General features: G+C 53.9%; 25 non-coding genes across 25 annotated transcripts; all 25 read left to right on the top strand.

Moving 5' to 3' along the window:
• Nucleotides 1–209: 209 nt before the first annotated feature.
• Nucleotides 210–281, top strand: Trnae-cuc (transfer RNA glutamic acid (anticodon CUC)). The gene has a single exon. It is a non-coding gene; the product is annotated as a tRNA-Glu (tRNA).
• Nucleotides 282–655: 374 nt separating this feature from the next.
• On the top strand, nucleotides 656–727 carry Trnah-gug (transfer RNA histidin (anticodon GUG)). Its single transcript has one exon. It is a non-coding gene; the product is annotated as a tRNA-His (tRNA).
• A 747-nt stretch (nucleotides 728–1,474) lies between these two features.
• Nucleotides 1,475–1,556, top strand: Trnal-uag (transfer RNA leucine (anticodon UAG)). The gene has a single exon. It is a non-coding gene; the product is annotated as a tRNA-Leu (tRNA).
• Nucleotides 1,557–2,001: 445 nt separating this feature from the next.
• Nucleotides 2,002–2,073, top strand: Trnae-cuc (transfer RNA glutamic acid (anticodon CUC)). The gene has a single exon. It is a non-coding gene; the product is annotated as a tRNA-Glu (tRNA).
• Nucleotides 2,074–2,447: 374 nt separating this feature from the next.
• Trnah-gug (transfer RNA histidin (anticodon GUG)) lies at nucleotides 2,448–2,519 on the top strand. The gene has a single exon. It is a non-coding gene; the product is annotated as a tRNA-His (tRNA).
• Nucleotides 2,520–3,266: 747 nt separating this feature from the next.
• Nucleotides 3,267–3,348, top strand: Trnal-uag (transfer RNA leucine (anticodon UAG)). The gene has a single exon. It is a non-coding gene; the product is annotated as a tRNA-Leu (tRNA).
• Nucleotides 3,349–3,793: 445 nt separating this feature from the next.
• Trnae-cuc (transfer RNA glutamic acid (anticodon CUC)) lies at nucleotides 3,794–3,865 on the top strand. Its single transcript has one exon. It is a non-coding gene; the product is annotated as a tRNA-Glu (tRNA).
• Nucleotides 3,866–4,239: 374 nt separating this feature from the next.
• On the top strand, nucleotides 4,240–4,311 carry Trnah-gug (transfer RNA histidin (anticodon GUG)). The gene has a single exon. It is a non-coding gene; the product is annotated as a tRNA-His (tRNA).
• A 750-nt stretch (nucleotides 4,312–5,061) lies between these two features.
• Nucleotides 5,062–5,143, top strand: Trnal-uag (transfer RNA leucine (anticodon UAG)). Its single transcript has one exon. It is a non-coding gene; the product is annotated as a tRNA-Leu (tRNA).
• Nucleotides 5,144–5,586: 443 nt separating this feature from the next.
• On the top strand, nucleotides 5,587–5,658 carry Trnae-cuc (transfer RNA glutamic acid (anticodon CUC)). The gene has a single exon. It is a non-coding gene; the product is annotated as a tRNA-Glu (tRNA).
• Nucleotides 5,659–6,033: 375 nt separating this feature from the next.
• On the top strand, nucleotides 6,034–6,105 carry Trnah-gug (transfer RNA histidin (anticodon GUG)). Its single transcript has one exon. It is a non-coding gene; the product is annotated as a tRNA-His (tRNA).
• Nucleotides 6,106–6,851: 746 nt separating this feature from the next.
• Nucleotides 6,852–6,933, top strand: Trnal-uag (transfer RNA leucine (anticodon UAG)). Its single transcript has one exon. It is a non-coding gene; the product is annotated as a tRNA-Leu (tRNA).
• Nucleotides 6,934–7,378: 445 nt separating this feature from the next.
• Nucleotides 7,379–7,448, top strand: Trnae-cuc (transfer RNA glutamic acid (anticodon CUC)). Its single transcript has one exon. It is a non-coding gene; the product is annotated as a tRNA-Glu (tRNA).
• Nucleotides 7,449–7,821: 373 nt separating this feature from the next.
• Nucleotides 7,822–7,893, top strand: Trnah-gug (transfer RNA histidin (anticodon GUG)). Its single transcript has one exon. It is a non-coding gene; the product is annotated as a tRNA-His (tRNA).
• A 748-nt stretch (nucleotides 7,894–8,641) lies between these two features.
• Nucleotides 8,642–8,723, top strand: Trnal-uag (transfer RNA leucine (anticodon UAG)). Its single transcript has one exon. It is a non-coding gene; the product is annotated as a tRNA-Leu (tRNA).
• Nucleotides 8,724–9,168: 445 nt separating this feature from the next.
• Nucleotides 9,169–9,240, top strand: Trnae-cuc (transfer RNA glutamic acid (anticodon CUC)). The gene has a single exon. It is a non-coding gene; the product is annotated as a tRNA-Glu (tRNA).
• Nucleotides 9,241–9,614: 374 nt separating this feature from the next.
• Nucleotides 9,615–9,686, top strand: Trnah-gug (transfer RNA histidin (anticodon GUG)). The gene has a single exon. It is a non-coding gene; the product is annotated as a tRNA-His (tRNA).
• A 747-nt stretch (nucleotides 9,687–10,433) lies between these two features.
• Trnal-uag (transfer RNA leucine (anticodon UAG)) lies at nucleotides 10,434–10,515 on the top strand. The gene has a single exon. It is a non-coding gene; the product is annotated as a tRNA-Leu (tRNA).
• A 445-nt stretch (nucleotides 10,516–10,960) lies between these two features.
• On the top strand, nucleotides 10,961–11,032 carry Trnae-cuc (transfer RNA glutamic acid (anticodon CUC)). Its single transcript has one exon. It is a non-coding gene; the product is annotated as a tRNA-Glu (tRNA).
• A 374-nt stretch (nucleotides 11,033–11,406) lies between these two features.
• Nucleotides 11,407–11,478, top strand: Trnah-gug (transfer RNA histidin (anticodon GUG)). Its single transcript has one exon. It is a non-coding gene; the product is annotated as a tRNA-His (tRNA).
• A 747-nt stretch (nucleotides 11,479–12,225) lies between these two features.
• Nucleotides 12,226–12,307, top strand: Trnal-uag (transfer RNA leucine (anticodon UAG)). The gene has a single exon. It is a non-coding gene; the product is annotated as a tRNA-Leu (tRNA).
• A 445-nt stretch (nucleotides 12,308–12,752) lies between these two features.
• Nucleotides 12,753–12,824, top strand: Trnae-cuc (transfer RNA glutamic acid (anticodon CUC)). Its single transcript has one exon. It is a non-coding gene; the product is annotated as a tRNA-Glu (tRNA).
• A 374-nt stretch (nucleotides 12,825–13,198) lies between these two features.
• Trnah-gug (transfer RNA histidin (anticodon GUG)) lies at nucleotides 13,199–13,270 on the top strand. The gene has a single exon. It is a non-coding gene; the product is annotated as a tRNA-His (tRNA).
• A 747-nt stretch (nucleotides 13,271–14,017) lies between these two features.
• Nucleotides 14,018–14,099, top strand: Trnal-uag (transfer RNA leucine (anticodon UAG)). Its single transcript has one exon. It is a non-coding gene; the product is annotated as a tRNA-Leu (tRNA).
• Nucleotides 14,100–14,544: 445 nt separating this feature from the next.
• On the top strand, nucleotides 14,545–14,616 carry Trnae-cuc (transfer RNA glutamic acid (anticodon CUC)). Its single transcript has one exon. It is a non-coding gene; the product is annotated as a tRNA-Glu (tRNA).
• Nucleotides 14,617–14,792: the final 176 nt, after the last annotated feature.

Here is a 14,792-nt window from a genome sequence, read left to right as displayed (position 1 = left end):
CGTCTGCTTGGTGAATTGTCGTAGAACAGTGCGTGGTGCAACGACAGGATTTGTAGGCACCTTTTGCTCTCATCATTGCTGGCGTCCGTCTCCACGAAATGCGTCCGGGGCACGCCGTTCTATAACGCGAGAGAGTGGATTTTTTACAGTTGTCGTCAGTTAACTGTGGGTGGCTGCTGCGTTCGCTGGAAAGAGCACTGCCGTCGTTATCCGGTGTGGTCTAGTGGCTAGGATACCTGGCTCTCACCCAGGAGGCCCGGGTTCGATTCCCGGTACCGGAATCGCGCGTTTTTGTTGCTCCTCTTATGCGACTTGTCTCGACTTTGCTCGACTGACGCTACGCTGACGCGTGCAGAAAGCTACGTTAAGTATGATTCACGGCAACACCTGACGGCGAGAGAGATGAAGCGTCTATCCACTTGTTATCCAGCCACATACCTGTAGTCAAGAGGCTTGGGGGACTGCAAGACATTGCCACGGAGGTGAATGCAGCTAACCACTGTAGTTAGTGTCCTGACAGCGCAGGCACGTTCATTTGCTCATATACATGTGATGGAGACCGTGTCTCACACTGCTGTGGCGTACACCTTGGCCTAGGCTCTGCTGTGTATCGCCACTTGCATTACAGGCAGCTGCTTTCGCGGGCGCGTCCGTGGCCGTGATCGTCTAGTGGTTAGGACATTGCGTTGTGGCCGCAATAACCCAGGTTCGAATCCTGGTCACGGCAATTTTGAAAGTTTTGCCTTGCTGCCGTTGCAATGGCGAGTACTCGAAATGACAGTACTCTCTTGATTTTTTCACTCGTGTTCCGCAGGCCGCAGTTTGCCCTACCACTTCATCCCCAACACGTAATGTCGCCTCCCAGAGCGCAGACGTCCGCTGCTCTCTGTAGTCGAAAAGGGCAGTTGTTTGAAGTGCGATGGATGAGCAGCCAGTCCCAGCAGAACAGGAAGCTGTGGCGTGCACTGTTTGTACAAATGCTAGGAACACTGGCGCTCCAAGCAGCGCATGTAGCGTGGCCGAGCGCTTTAAGGCGCTGGTTTAAGGCACCAGACTCTCTGTAGGCGCGGTTTCGAATCCCGTAGCTGCCGGGGGCTTTGCTGTGATCGCGTTAAGCTGCCGCTTTTTCTTCAAGTGTAACCTCCTTGAGCTCACATATGTTTGATACATGGAGCATTCTAGCTCCGCCTGACAGTTACAGCTACGATACTTTAGTGGTTACGGAAAGCCCAGGTTCGAAACCTGGTCACGGCACGAAAACGTCTCTTGACGCTGTCTCCTTAACTGCGACAGCTACAGACAAGTGGCGTCGCTACCATACGGCGGGCACGGCTTTTTCTTGCTGTGGATGGCCTAAAGAGACGCTTCCAGTGGGAGAGCAGTGGAAATACATGGCACGGCGATTGCCAAGATACTTCCATTTCGAAGTGATCTTTGTAGTACAAAGGAAACGTTTTGCGGCTGCTGCTCCAACGGTAACGTGGCCGAGCGGTCTAAGGCGCTGGTTTTAGGCACCAGTCTCTTCGGAGGCGTGGGTTCGAATCCCACCGTTGCCACTTTTTACGTCTCATTTTTGTGCCGTTGCGGTGTGTTCTCGTGGGGTAGGACGCAGCTCTTGTGACGCGCGTGTTGTGTAGGTAGCGTGGCCGAGCGGTCTAAGGCGCTGGTTTCAGGCACCATTCTCTTCGGAGGCGTGGGTTCCAATCCCACAGCTGCCAAACGTGTAATGTTTCCTGTGTCGAAGGCAGGTGCACTCATTGCCCGCAAAGGAAACAGCACAACAAGGCGTGAGCGTCTGCTTGGTGAATTGTCGTAGAACAGTGCGTGGTGCAACGACAGGATTTGTAGGCACCTTTTGCTCTCATCATTGCTGGCGTCCGTCTCCACGAAATGCGTCCGGGGCACGCCGTTCTATAACGCGAGAGAGTGGATTTTTTACAGTTGTCGTCAGTTAACTGTGGGTGGCTGCTGCGTTCGCTGGAAAGAGCACTGCCGTCGTTATCCGGTGTGGTCTAGTGGCTAGGATACCTGGCTCTCACCCAGGAGGCCCGGGTTCGATTCCCGGTACCGGAATCGCGCGTTTTTGTTGCTCCTCTTATGCGACTTGTCTCGACTTTGCTCGACTGACGCTACGCTGACGCGTGCAGAAAGCTACGTTAAGTATGATTCACGGCAACACCTGACGGCGAGAGAGATGAAGCGTCTATCCACTTGTTATCCAGCCACATACCTGTAGTCAAGAGGCTTGGGGGACTGCAAGACATTGCCACGGAGGTGAATGCAGCTAACCACTGTAGTTAGTGTCCTGACAGCGCAGGCACGTTCATTTGCTCATATACATGTGATGGAGACCGTGTCTCACACTGCTGTGGCGTACACCTTGGCCTAGGCTCTGCTGTGTATCGCCACTTGCATTACAGGCAGCTGCTTTCGCGGGCGCGTCCGTGGCCGTGATCGTCTAGTGGTTAGGACATTGCGTTGTGGCCGCAATAACCCAGGTTCGAATCCTGGTCACGGCAATTTTGAAAGTTTTGCCTTGCTGCCGTTGCAATGGCGAGTACTCGAAATGACAGTACTCTCTTGATTTTTTCACTCGTGTTCCGCAGGCCGCAGTTTGCCCTACCACTTCATCCCCAACACGTAATGTCGCCTCCCAGAGCGCAGACGTCCGCTGCTCTCTGTAGTCGAAAAGGGCAGTTGTTTGAAGTGCGATGGATGAGCAGCCAGTCCCAGCAGAACAGGAAGCTGTGGCGTGCACTGTTTGTACAAATGCTAGGAACACTGGCGCTCCAAGCAGCGCATGTAGCGTGGCCGAGCGCTTTAAGGCGCTGGTTTAAGGCACCAGACTCTCTGTAGGCGCGGTTTCGAATCCCGTAGCTGCCGGGGGCTTTGCTGTGATCGCGTTAAGCTGCCGCTTTTTCTTCAAGTGTAACCTCCTTGAGCTCACATATGTTTGATACATGGAGCATTCTAGCTCCGCCTGACAGTTACAGCTACGATACTTTAGTGGTTACGGAAAGCCCAGGTTCGAAACCTGGTCACGGCACGAAAACGTCTCTTGACGCTGTCTCCTTAACTGCGACAGCTACAGACAAGTGGCGTCGCTACCATACGGCGGGCACGGCTTTTTCTTGCTGTGGATGGCCTAAAGAGACGCTTCCAGTGGGAGAGCAGTGGAAATACATGGCACGGCGATTGCCAAGATACTTCCATTTCGAAGTGATCTTTGTAGTACAAAGGAAACGTTTTGCGGCTGCTGCTCCAACGGTAACGTGGCCGAGCGGTCTAAGGCGCTGGTTTTAGGCACCGGTCTCTTCGGAGGCGTGGGTTCGAATCCCACCGTTGCCACTTTTTACGTCTCATTTTTGTGCCGTTGCGGTGTGTTCTCGTGGGGTAGGACGCAGCTCTTGTGACGCGCGTGTTGTGTAGGTAGCGTGGCCGAGCGGTCTAAGGCGCTGGTTTCAGGCACCATTCTCTTCGGAGGCGTGGGTTCCAATCCCACAGCTGCCAAACGTGTAATGTTTCCTGTGTCGAAGGCAGGTGCACTCATTGCCCGCAAAGGAAACAGCACAACAAGGCGTGAGCGTCTGCTTGGTGAATTGTCGTAGAACAGTGCGTGGTGCAACGACAGGATTTGTAGGCACCTTTTGCTCTCATCATTGCTGGCGTCCGTCTCCACGAAATGCGTCCGGGGCACGCCGTTCTATAACGCGAGAGAGTGGATTTTTTACAGTTGTCGTCAGTTAACTGTGGGTGGCTGCTGCGTTCGCTGGAAAGAGCACTGCCGTCGTTATCCGGTGTGGTCTAGTGGCTAGGATACCTGGCTCTCACCCAGGAGGCCCGGGTTCGATTCCCGGTACCGGAATCGCGCGTTTTTGTTGCTCCTCTTATGCGACTTGTCTCGACTTTGCTCGACTGACGCTACGCTGACGCGTGCAGAAAGCTACGTTAAGTATGATTCACGGCAACACCTGACGGCGAGAGAGATGAAGCGTCTATCCACTTGTTATCCAGCCACATACCTGTAGTCAAGAGGCTTGGGGGACTGCAAGACATTGCCACGGAGGTGAATGCAGCTAACCACTGTAGTTAGTGTCCTGACAGCGCAGGCACGTTCATTTGCTCATATACATGTGATGGAGACCGTGTCTCACACTGCTGTGGCGTACACCTTGGCCTAGGCTCTGCTGTGTATCGCCACTTGCATTACAGGCAGCTGCTTTCGCGGGCGCGTCCGTGGCCGTGATCGTCTAGTGGTTAGGACATTGCGTTGTGGCCGCAATAACCCAGGTTCGAATCCTGGTCACGGCAATTTTGAAAGTTTTGCCTTGCTGCCGTTGCAATGGCGAGTACTCGAAATGACAGTACTCTCTTGATTTTTTCACTCGTGTTCCGCAGGCCGCAGTTTGCCCTACTACCACTTCATCCCCAACACGTAATGTCGCCTCCCAGAGCGCAGACGTCCGCTGCTCTCTGTAGTCGAAAAGGGCAGTTGTTTGAAGTGCGATGGATGAGCAGCCAGTCCCAGCAGAACAGGAAGCTGTGGCGTGCACTGTTTGTACAAATGCTAGGAACACTGGCGCTCCAAGCAGCGCATGTAGCGTGGCCGAGCGCTTTAAGGCGCTGGTTTAAGGCACCAGACTCTCTGTAGCGCGGTTTCGAATCCCGTAGCTGCCGGGGGCTTTGCTGTGATCGCGTTAAGCTGCCGCTTTTTCTTCAAGTGTAACCTCCTTGAGCTCACATATGTTTGATACATGGAGCATTCTAGCTCCGCCTGACAGTTTACAGCTACGATACTTTAGTGGTTACGGAAAGCCCAGGTTCGAAAACCTGGTCACGGCACGAAAACGTCTCTTGACGCTGTCTCCTTAACTGCGACAGCTACAGACAAGTGGCGTCGCTACCATACGGCGGGCACGGCTTTTTCTTGCTGTGGATGGCCTAAAGAGACGCTTCCAGTGGGAGAGCAGTGGAAATACATGGCACGGCGATTGCCAAGATACTTCCATTTCGAAGTGATCTTGTAGTACAAAGGAAACGTTTTGCGGCTGCTGCTCCAACGGTAACGTGGCCGAGCGGTCTAAGGCGCTGGTTTTAGGCACCGGTCTCTTCGGAGGCGTGGGTTCGAATCCCACCGTTGCCACTTTTTACGTCTCATTTTTGTGCCGTTGCGGTGTGTTCTCGTGGGTAGGACGCAGCTCTTGTGACGCGCGTGTTGTGTAGGTAGCGTGGCCGAGCGGTCTAAGGCGCTGGTTTCAGGCACCATTCTCTTCGGAGGCGTGGGTTCCAATCCCACAGCTGCCAAACGTGTAATGTTTCCTGTGTCGAAGGCAGGTGCACTCATTGCCGCAAAGGAAACAGCACAACAAGGCGTGAGCGTCTGCTTGGTGAATTGTCGTAGAACAGTGCGTGGTGCAACGACAGGATTTGTAGGCACCTTTTGCTCTCATCATTGCTGGCGTCCGTCTCCACGAAATGCGTCCGGGGCACGCCGTTCTATAACGCGAGAGAGTGGATTTTTTACAGTTGTCGTCAGTTAACTGTGGGTGGCTGCTGCGTTCGCTGGAAAGAGCACTGCCGTCGTTATCCGGTGTGGTCTAGTGGCTAGGATACCTGGCTCTCACCCAGGAGGCCCGGGTTCGATTCCCGGTACCGGAATCGCGCGTTTTTGTTGCTCCTCTTATGCGACTTGTCTCGACTTTGCTCGACTGACGCTACGCTGACGCGTGCAGAAAGCTACGTTAAGTATGATTCACGGCAACACCTGACGGCGAGAGAGATGAAGCGTCTATCCACTTGTTATCCAGCCACATACCTGTAGTCAAGAGGCTTGGGGGACTGCAAGACATTGCCACGGAGGTGAATGCAGCTAACCACTGTAGTTAGTGTCCTGACAGCGCAGGCACGTTCATTTGCTCATATACATGTGATGGAGACCGTGTCTCACACTGCTGTGGCGTACACCTTGGCCTAGGCTCTGCTGGTGTATCGCCACTTGCATTACAGGCAGCTGCTTTCGCGGGCGCGTCCGTGGCCGTGATCGTCTAGTGGTTAGGACATTGCGTTGTGGCCGCAATAACCCAGGTTCGAATCCTGGTCACGGCAATTTTGAAAGTTTTGCCTTGCTGCCGTTGCAATGGCGAGTACTCGAAATGACAGTACTCTCTTGATTTTTTCACTCGTGTTCCGCAGGCCGCAGTTTGCCCTACCACTTCATCCCCAACACGTAATGTCGCCTCCCAGAGCGCAGACGTCCGCTGCTCTCTGTAGTCGAAAAGGGCAGTTGTTTGAAGTGCGATGGATGAGCAGCCAGTCCCAGCAGAACAGGAAGCTGTGGCGTGCACTGTTTGTACAAATGCTAGGAACACTGGCGCTCCAAGCAGCGCATGTAGCGTGGCCGAGCGCTTTAAGGCGCTGGTTTAAGGCACCAGACTCTCTGTAGGCGCGGTTTCGAATCCCGTAGCTGCCGGGGGCTTTGCTGTGATCGCGTTAAGCTGCCGCTTTTTCTTCAAGTGTAACCTCCTTGAGCTCACATATGTTTGATACATGGAGCATTCTAGCTCCGCCTGACAGTTACAGCTACGATACTTTAGTGGTTACGAAAGCCCAGGTTCGAAACCTGGTCACGGCACGAAAACGTCTCTTGACGCTGTCTCCTTAACTGCGACAGCTACAGACAAGTGGCGTCGCTACCATACGGCGGGCACGGCTTTTTCTTGCTGTGGATGGCCTAAAGAGACGCTTCCAGTGGGAGAGCAGTGGAAATACATGGCACGGCGATTGCCAAGATACTTCCATTTCGAAGTGATCTTTGTAGTACAAAGGAAACGTTTTGCGGCTGCTGCTCCAACGGTAACGTGGCCGAGCGGTCTAAGGCGCTGGTTTTAGGCACCGGTCTCTTCGGAGGCGTGGGTTCGAATCCCACCGTTGCCACTTTTTACGTCTCATTTTTGTGCCGTTGCGGTGTGTTCTCGTGGGGTAGGACGCAGCTCTTGTGACGCGCGTGTTGTGTAGGTAGCGTGGCCGAGCGGTCTAAGGCGCTGGTTTCAGGCACCATTCTCTTCGGAGGCGTGGGTTCCAATCCCACAGCTGCCAAACGTGTAATGTTTCCTGTGTCGAAGGCAGGTGCACTCATTGCCCGCAAAGGAAACAGCACAACAAGGCGTGAGCGTCTGCTTGGTGAATTGTCGTAGAACAGTGCGTGGTGCAACGACAGGATTTGTAGGCACCTTTTGCTCTCATCATTGCTGGCGTCCGTCTCCACGAAATGCGTCCGGGGCACGCCGTTCTATAACGCGAGAGAGTGGATTTTTTACAGTTGTCGTCAGTTAACTGTGGGTGGCTGCTGCGTTCGCTGGAAAGAGCACTGCCGTCGTTATCCGGTGTGGTCTAGTGCTAGATACCTGGCTCTCACCCAGGAGGCCCGGGTTCGATTCCCGGTACCGGAATCGCGCGTTTTTGTTGCTCCTCTTATGCGACTTGTCTCGACTTTGCTCGACTGACGCTACGCTGACGCGTGCAGAAAGCTACGTTAAGTATGATTCACGGCAACACCTGACGGCGAGAGAGATGAAGCGTCTATCCACTTGTTATCCAGCCACATACCTGTAGTCAAGAGGCTTGGGGGACTGCAAGACATTGCACGGAGGTGAATGCAGCTAACCACTGTAGTTAGTGTCCTGACAGCGCAGGCACGTTCATTTGCTCATATACATGTGATGGAGACCGTGTCTCACACTGCTGTGGCGTACACCTTGGCCTAGGCTCTGCTGTGTATCGCCACTTGCATTACAGGCAGCTGCTTTCGCGGGCGCGTCCGTGGCCGTGATCGTCTAGTGGTTAGGACATTGCGTTGTGGCCGCAATAACCCAGGTTCGAATCCTGGTCACGGCAATTTTGAAAGTTTTGCCTTGCTGCCGTTGCAATGGCGAGTACTCGAAATGACAGTACTCTCTTGATTTTTTCACTCGTGTTCCGCAGGCCGCAGTTTGCCCTACCACTTCATCCCCAACACGTAATGTCGCCTCCCAGAGCGCAGACGTCCGCTGCTCTCTGTAGTCGAAAAGGGCAGTTGTTTGAAGTGCGATGGATGAGCAGCCAGTCCCAGCAGAACAGGAAGCTGTGGCGTGCACTGTTTGTACAAATGCTAGGAACACTGGCGCTCCAAGCAGCGCATGTAGCGTGGCCGAGCGCTTTAAGGCGCTGGTTTTAAGGCACCAGACTCTCTGTAGGCGCGGTTTCGAATCCCGTAGCTGCCGGGGGCTTTGCTGTGATCGCGTTAAGCTGCCGCTTTTTCTTCAAGTGTAACCTCCTTGAGCTCACATATGTTTGATACATGGAGCATTCTAGCTCCGCCTGACAGTTACAGCTACGATACTTTAGTGGTTACGGAAAGCCCAGGTTCGAAACCTGGTCACGGCACGAAAACGTCTCTTGACGCTGTCTCCTTAACTGCGACAGCTACAGACAAGTGGCGTCGCTACCATACGGCGGGCACGGCTTTTTCTTGCTGTGGATGGCCTAAAGAGACGCTTCCAGTGGGAGAGCAGTGGAAATACATGGCACGGCGATTGCCAAGATACTTCCATTTCGAAGTGATCTTTGTAGTACAAAGGAAACGTTTTGCGGCTGCTGCTCCAACGGTAACGTGGCCGAGCGGTCTAAGGCGCTGGTTTTAGGCACCAGTCTCTTCGGAGGCGTGGGTTCGAATCCCACCGTTGCCACTTTTTACGTCTCATTTTTGTGCCGTTGCGGTGTGTTCTCGTGGGGTAGGACGCAGCTCTTGTGACGCGCGTGTTGTGTAGGTAGCGTGGCCGAGCGGTCTAAGGCGCTGGTTTCAGGCACCATTCTCTTCGGAGGCGTGGGTTCCAATCCCACAGCTGCCAAACGTGTAATGTTTTCCTGTGTCGAAGGCAGGTGCACTCATTGCCCGCAAAGGAAACAGCACAACAAGGCGTGAGCGTCTGCTTGGTGAATTGTCGTAGAACAGTGCGTGGTGCAACGACAGGATTTGTAGGCACCTTTTGCTCTCATCATTGCTGGCGTCCGTCTCCACGAAATGCGTCCGGGGCACGCCGTTCTATAACGCGAGAGAGTGGATTTTTTACAGTTGTCGTCAGTTAACTGTGGGTGGCTGCTGCGTTCGCTGAAAGAGCACTGCCGTCGTTATCCGGTGTGGTCTAGTGGCTAGGATACCTGGCTCTCACCCAGGAGGCCCGGGTTCGATTCCCGGTACCGGAATCGCGCGTTTTTGTTGCTCCTCTTATGCGACTTGTCTCGACTTTGCTCGACTGACGCTACGCTGACGCGTGCAGAAAGCTACGTTAAGTATGATTCACGGCAACACCTGACGGCGAGAGAGATGAAGCGTCTATCCACTTGTTATCCAGCCACATACCTGTAGTCAAGAGGCTTGGGGGACTGCAAGACATTGCCACGGAGGTGAATGCAGCTAACCACTGTAGTTAGTGTCCTGACAGCGCAGGCACGTTCATTTGCTCATATACATGTGATGGAGACCGTGTCTCACACTGCTGTGGCGTACACCTTGGCCTAGGCTCTGCTGTGTATCGCCACTTGCATTACAGGCAGCTGCTTTCGCGGGCGCGTCCGTGGCCGTGATCGTCTAGTGGTTAGGACATTGCGTTGTGGCCGCAATAACCCAGGTTCGAATCCTGGTCACGGCAATTTTGAAAGTTTTGCCTTGCTGCCGTTGCAATGGCGAGTACTCGAAATGACAGTACTCTCTTGATTTTTTCACTCGTGTTCCGCAGGCCGCAGTTTGCCCTACCACTTCATCCCCAACACGTAATGTCGCCTCCCAGAGCGCAGACGTCCGCTGCTCTCTGTAGTCGAAAAGGGCAGTTGTTTGAAGTGCGATGGATGAGCAGCCAGTCCCAGCAGAACAGGAAGCTGTGGCGTGCACTGTTTGTACAAATGCTAGGAACACTGGCGCTCCAAGCAGCGCATGTAGCGTGGCCGAGCGCTTTAAGGCGCTGGTTTAAGGCACCAGACTCTCTGTAGGCGCGGTTTCGAATCCCGTAGCTGCCGGGGGCTTTGCTGTGATCGCGTTAAGCTGCCGCTTTTTCTTCAAGTGTAACCTCCTTGAGCTCACATATGTTTGATACATGGAGCATTCTAGCTCCGCCTGACAGTTACAGCTACGATACTTTAGTGGTTACGGAAAGCCCAGGTTCGAAACCTGGTCACGGCACGAAAACGTCTCTTGACGCTGTCTCCTTAACTGCGACAGCTACAGACAAGTGGCGTCGCTACCATACGGCGGGCACGGCTTTTTCTTGCTGTGGATGGCCTAAAGAGACGCTTCCAGTGGGAGAGCAGTGGAAATACATGGCACGGCGATTGCCAAGATACTTCCATTTCGAAGTGATCTTTGTAGTACAAAGGAAACGTTTTGCGGCTGCTGCTCCAACGGTAACGTGGCCGAGCGGTCTAAGGCGCTGGTTTTAGGCACCAGTCTCTTCGGAGGCGTGGGTTCGAATCCCACCGTTGCCACTTTTTACGTCTCATTTTTGTGCCGTTGCGGTGTGTTCTCGTGGGGTAGGACGCAGCTCTTGTGACGCGCGTGTTGTGTAGGTAGCGTGGCCGAGCGGTCTAAGGCGCTGGTTTCAGGCACCATTCTCTTCGGAGGCGTGGGTTCCAATCCCACAGCTGCCAAACGTGTAATGTTTCCTGTGTCGAAGGCAGGTGCACTCATTGCCCGCAAAGGAAACAGCACAACAAGGCGTGAGCGTCTGCTTGGTGAATTGTCGTAGAACAGTGCGTGGTGCAACGACAGGATTTGTAGGCACCTTTTGCTCTCATCATTGCTGGCGTCCGTCTCCACGAAATGCGTCCGGGGCACGCCGTTCTATAACGCGAGAGAGTGGATTTTTTACAGTTGTCGTCAGTTAACTGTGGGTGGCTGCTGCGTTCGCTGGAAAGAGCACTGCCGTCGTTATCCGGTGTGGTCTAGTGGCTAGGATACCTGGCTCTCACCCAGGAGGCCCGGGTTCGATTCCCGGTACCGGAATCGCGCGTTTTTGTTGCTCCTCTTATGCGACTTGTCTCGACTTTGCTCGACTGACGCTACGCTGACGCGTGCAGAAAGCTACGTTAAGTATGATTCACGGCAACACCTGACGGCGAGAGAGATGAAGCGTCTATCCACTTGTTATCCAGCCACATACCTGTAGTCAAGAGGCTTGGGGGACTGCAAGACATTGCCACGGAGGTGAATGCAGCTAACCACTGTAGTTAGTGTCCTGACAGCGCAGGCACGTTCATTTGCTCATATACATGTGATGGAGACCGTGTCTCACACTGCTGTGGCGTACACCTTGGCCTAGGCTCTGCTGTGTATCGCCACTTGCATTACAGGCAGCTGCTTTCGCGGGCGCGTCCGTGGCCGTGATCGTCTAGTGGTTAGGACATTGCGTTGTGGCCGCAATAACCCAGGTTCGAATCCTGGTCACGGCAATTTTGAAAGTTTTGCCTTGCTGCCGTTGCAATGGCGAGTACTCGAAATGACAGTACTCTCTTGATTTTTTCACTCGTGTTCCGCAGGCCGCAGTTTGCCCTACCACTTCATCCCCAACACGTAATGTCGCCTCCCAGAGCGCAGACGTCCGCTGCTCTCTGTAGTCGAAAAGGGCAGTTGTTTGAAGTGCGATGGATGAGCAGCCAGTCCCAGCAGAACAGGAAGCTGTGGCGTGCACTGTTTGTACAAATGCTAGGAACACTGGCGCTCCAAGCAGCGCATGTAGCGTGGCCGAGCGCTTTAAGGCGCTGGTTTAAGGCACCAGACTCTCTGTAGGCGCGGTTTCGAATCCCGTAGCTGCCGGGGGCTTTGCTGTGATCGCGTTAAGCTGCCGCTTTTTCTTCAAGTGTAACCTCCTTGAGCTCACATATGTTTGATACATGGAGCATTCTAGCTCCGCCTGACAGTTACAGCTACGATACTTTAGTGGTTACGGAAAGCCCAGGTTCGAAACCTGGTCACGGCACGAAAACGTCTCTTGACGCTGTCTCCTTAACTGCGACAGCTACAGACAAGTGGCGTCGCTACCATACGGCGGGCACGGCTTTTTCTTGCTGTGGATGGCCTAAAGAGACGCTTCCAGTGGGAGAGCAGTGGAAATACATGGCACGGCGATTGCCAAGATACTTCCATTTCGAAGTGATCTTTGTAGTACAAAGGAAACGTTTTGCGGCTGCTGCTCCAACGGTAACGTGGCCGAGCGGTCTAAGGCGCTGGTTTTAGGCACCAGTCTCTTCGGAGGCGTGGGTTCGAATCCCACCGTTGCCACTTTTTACGTCTCATTTTTGTGCCGTTGCGGTGTGTTCTCGTGGGGTAGGACGCAGCTCTTGTGACGCGCGTGTTGTGTAGGTAGCGTGGCCGAGCGGTCTAAGGCGCTGGTTTCAGGCACCATTCTCTTCGGAGGCGTGGGTTCCAATCCCACAGCTGCCAAACGTGTAATGTTTCCTGTGTCGAAGGCAGGTGCACTCATTGCCCGCAAAGGAAACAGCACAACAAGGCGTGAGCGTCTGCTTGGTGAATTGTCGTAGAACAGTGCGTGGTGCAACGACAGGATTTGTAGGCACCTTTTGCTCTCATCATTGCTGGCGTCCGTCTCCACGAAATGCGTCCGGGGCACGCCGTTCTATAACGCGAGAGAGTGGATTTTTTACAGTTGTCGTCAGTTAACTGTGGGTGGCTGCTGCGTTCGCTGGAAAGAGCACTGCCGTCGTTATCCGGTGTGGTCTAGTGGCTAGGATACCTGGCTCTCACCCAGGAGGCCCGGGTTCGATTCCCGGTACCGGAATCGCGCGTTTTTGTTGCTCCTCTTATGCGACTTGTCTCGACTTTGCTCGACTGACGCTACGCTGACGCGTGCAGAAAGCTACGTTAAGTATGATTCACGGCAACACCTGACGGCGAGAGAGATGAAGCGTCTATCCACTTGTTATCCAGCCACATACCTGTAGTCAAGAGGCTTGGGGGACTGCAAGACATTGCCACGGAGGTGAATGCAGCTAACCACTGTAGTTAGTGTCCTGACAGCGCAGGCACGTTCATTTGCTCATATACATGTGATGGAGACCGTGTCTCACACTGCTGTGGCGTACACCTTGGCCTAGGCTCTGCTGTGTATCGCCACTTGCATTACAGGCAGCTGCTTTCGCGGGCGCGTCCGTGGCCGTGATCGTCTAGTGGTTAGGACATTGCGTTGTGGCCGCAATAACCCAGGTTCGAATCCTGGTCACGGCAATTTTGAAAGTTTTGCCTTGCTGCCGTTGCAATGGCGAGTACTCGAAATGACAGTACTCTCTTGATTTTTTCACTCGTGTTCCGCAGGCCGCAGTTTGCCCTACCACTTCATCCCCAACACGTAATGTCGCCTCCCAGAGCGCAGACGTCCGCTGCTCTCTGTAGTCGAAAAGGGCAGTTGTTTGAAGTGCGATGGATGAGCAGCCAGTCCCAGCAGAACAGGAAGCTGTGGCGTGCACTGTTTGTACAAATGCTAGGAACACTGGCGCTCCAAGCAGCGCATGTAGCGTGGCCGAGCGCTTTAAGGCGCTGGTTTAAGGCACCAGACTCTCTGTAGGCGCGGTTTCGAATCCCGTAGCTGCCGGGGGCTTTGCTGTGATCGCGTTAAGCTGCCGCTTTTTCTTCAAGTGTAACCTCCTTGAGCTCACATATGTTTGATACATGGAGCATTCTAGCTCCGCCTGACAGTTACAGCTACGATACTTTAGTGGTTACGGAAAGCCCAGGTTCGAAACCTGGTCACGGCACGAAAACGTCTCTTGACGCTGTCTCCTTAACTGCGACAGCTACAGACAAGTGGCGTCGCTACCATACGGCGGGCACGGCTTTTTCTTGCTGTGGATGGCCTAAAGAGACGCTTCCAGTGGGAGAGCAGTGGAAATACATGGCACGGCGATTGCCAAGATACTTCCATTTCGAAGTGATCTTTGTAGTACAAAGGAAACGTTTTGCGGCTGCTGCTCCAACGGTAACGTGGCCGAGCGGTCTAAGGCGCTGGTTTTAGGCACCAGTCTCTTCGGAGGCGTGGGTTCGAATCCCACCGTTGCCACTTTTTACGTCTCATTTTTGTGCCGTTGCGGTGTGTTCTCGTGGGGTAGGACGCAGCTCTTGTGACGCGCGTGTTGTGTAGGTAGCGTGGCCGAGCGGTCTAAGGCGCTGGTTTCAGGCACCATTCTCTTCGGAGGCGTGGGTTCCAATCCCACAGCTGCCAAACGTGTAATGTTTCCTGTGTCGAAGGCAGGTGCACTCATTGCCCGCAAAGGAAACAGCACAACAAGGCGTGAGCGTCTGCTTGGTGAATTGTCGTAGAACAGTGCGTGGTGCAACGACAGGATTTGTAGGCACCTTTTGCTCTCATCATTGCTGGCGTCCGTCTCCACGAAATGCGTCCGGGGCACGCCGTTCTATAACGCGAGAGAGTGGATTTTTTACAGTTGTCGTCAGTTAACTGTGGGTGGCTGCTGCGTTCGCTGGAAAGAGCACTGCCGTCGTTATCCGGTGTGGTCTAGTGGCTAGGATACCTGGCTCTCACCCAGGAGGCCCGGGTTCGATTCCCGGTACCGGAATCGCGCGTTTTTGTTGCTCCTCTTATGCGACTTGTCTCGACTTTGCTCGACTGACGCTACGCTGACGCGTGCAGAAAGCTACGTTAAGTATGATTCACGGCAACACCTGACGGCGAGAGAGATGAAGCGTCTATCCACTTGTTATCCAGCCACATACCTGTAGTCAAGAGGCTTGG

Source organism: Schistocerca serialis, unplaced genomic scaffold (genome assembly GCF_023864345.2).
Source record: "Schistocerca serialis cubense isolate TAMUIC-IGC-003099 unplaced genomic scaffold, iqSchSeri2.2 HiC_scaffold_1124, whole genome shotgun sequence".
NCBI lineage: Eukaryota > Metazoa > Arthropoda > Insecta > Orthoptera > Acrididae > Schistocerca > Schistocerca serialis.
The sequence above is the reverse complement of the archived record's forward strand: the minus strand, read 5'-3'. Positions and strand labels throughout refer to the sequence as shown.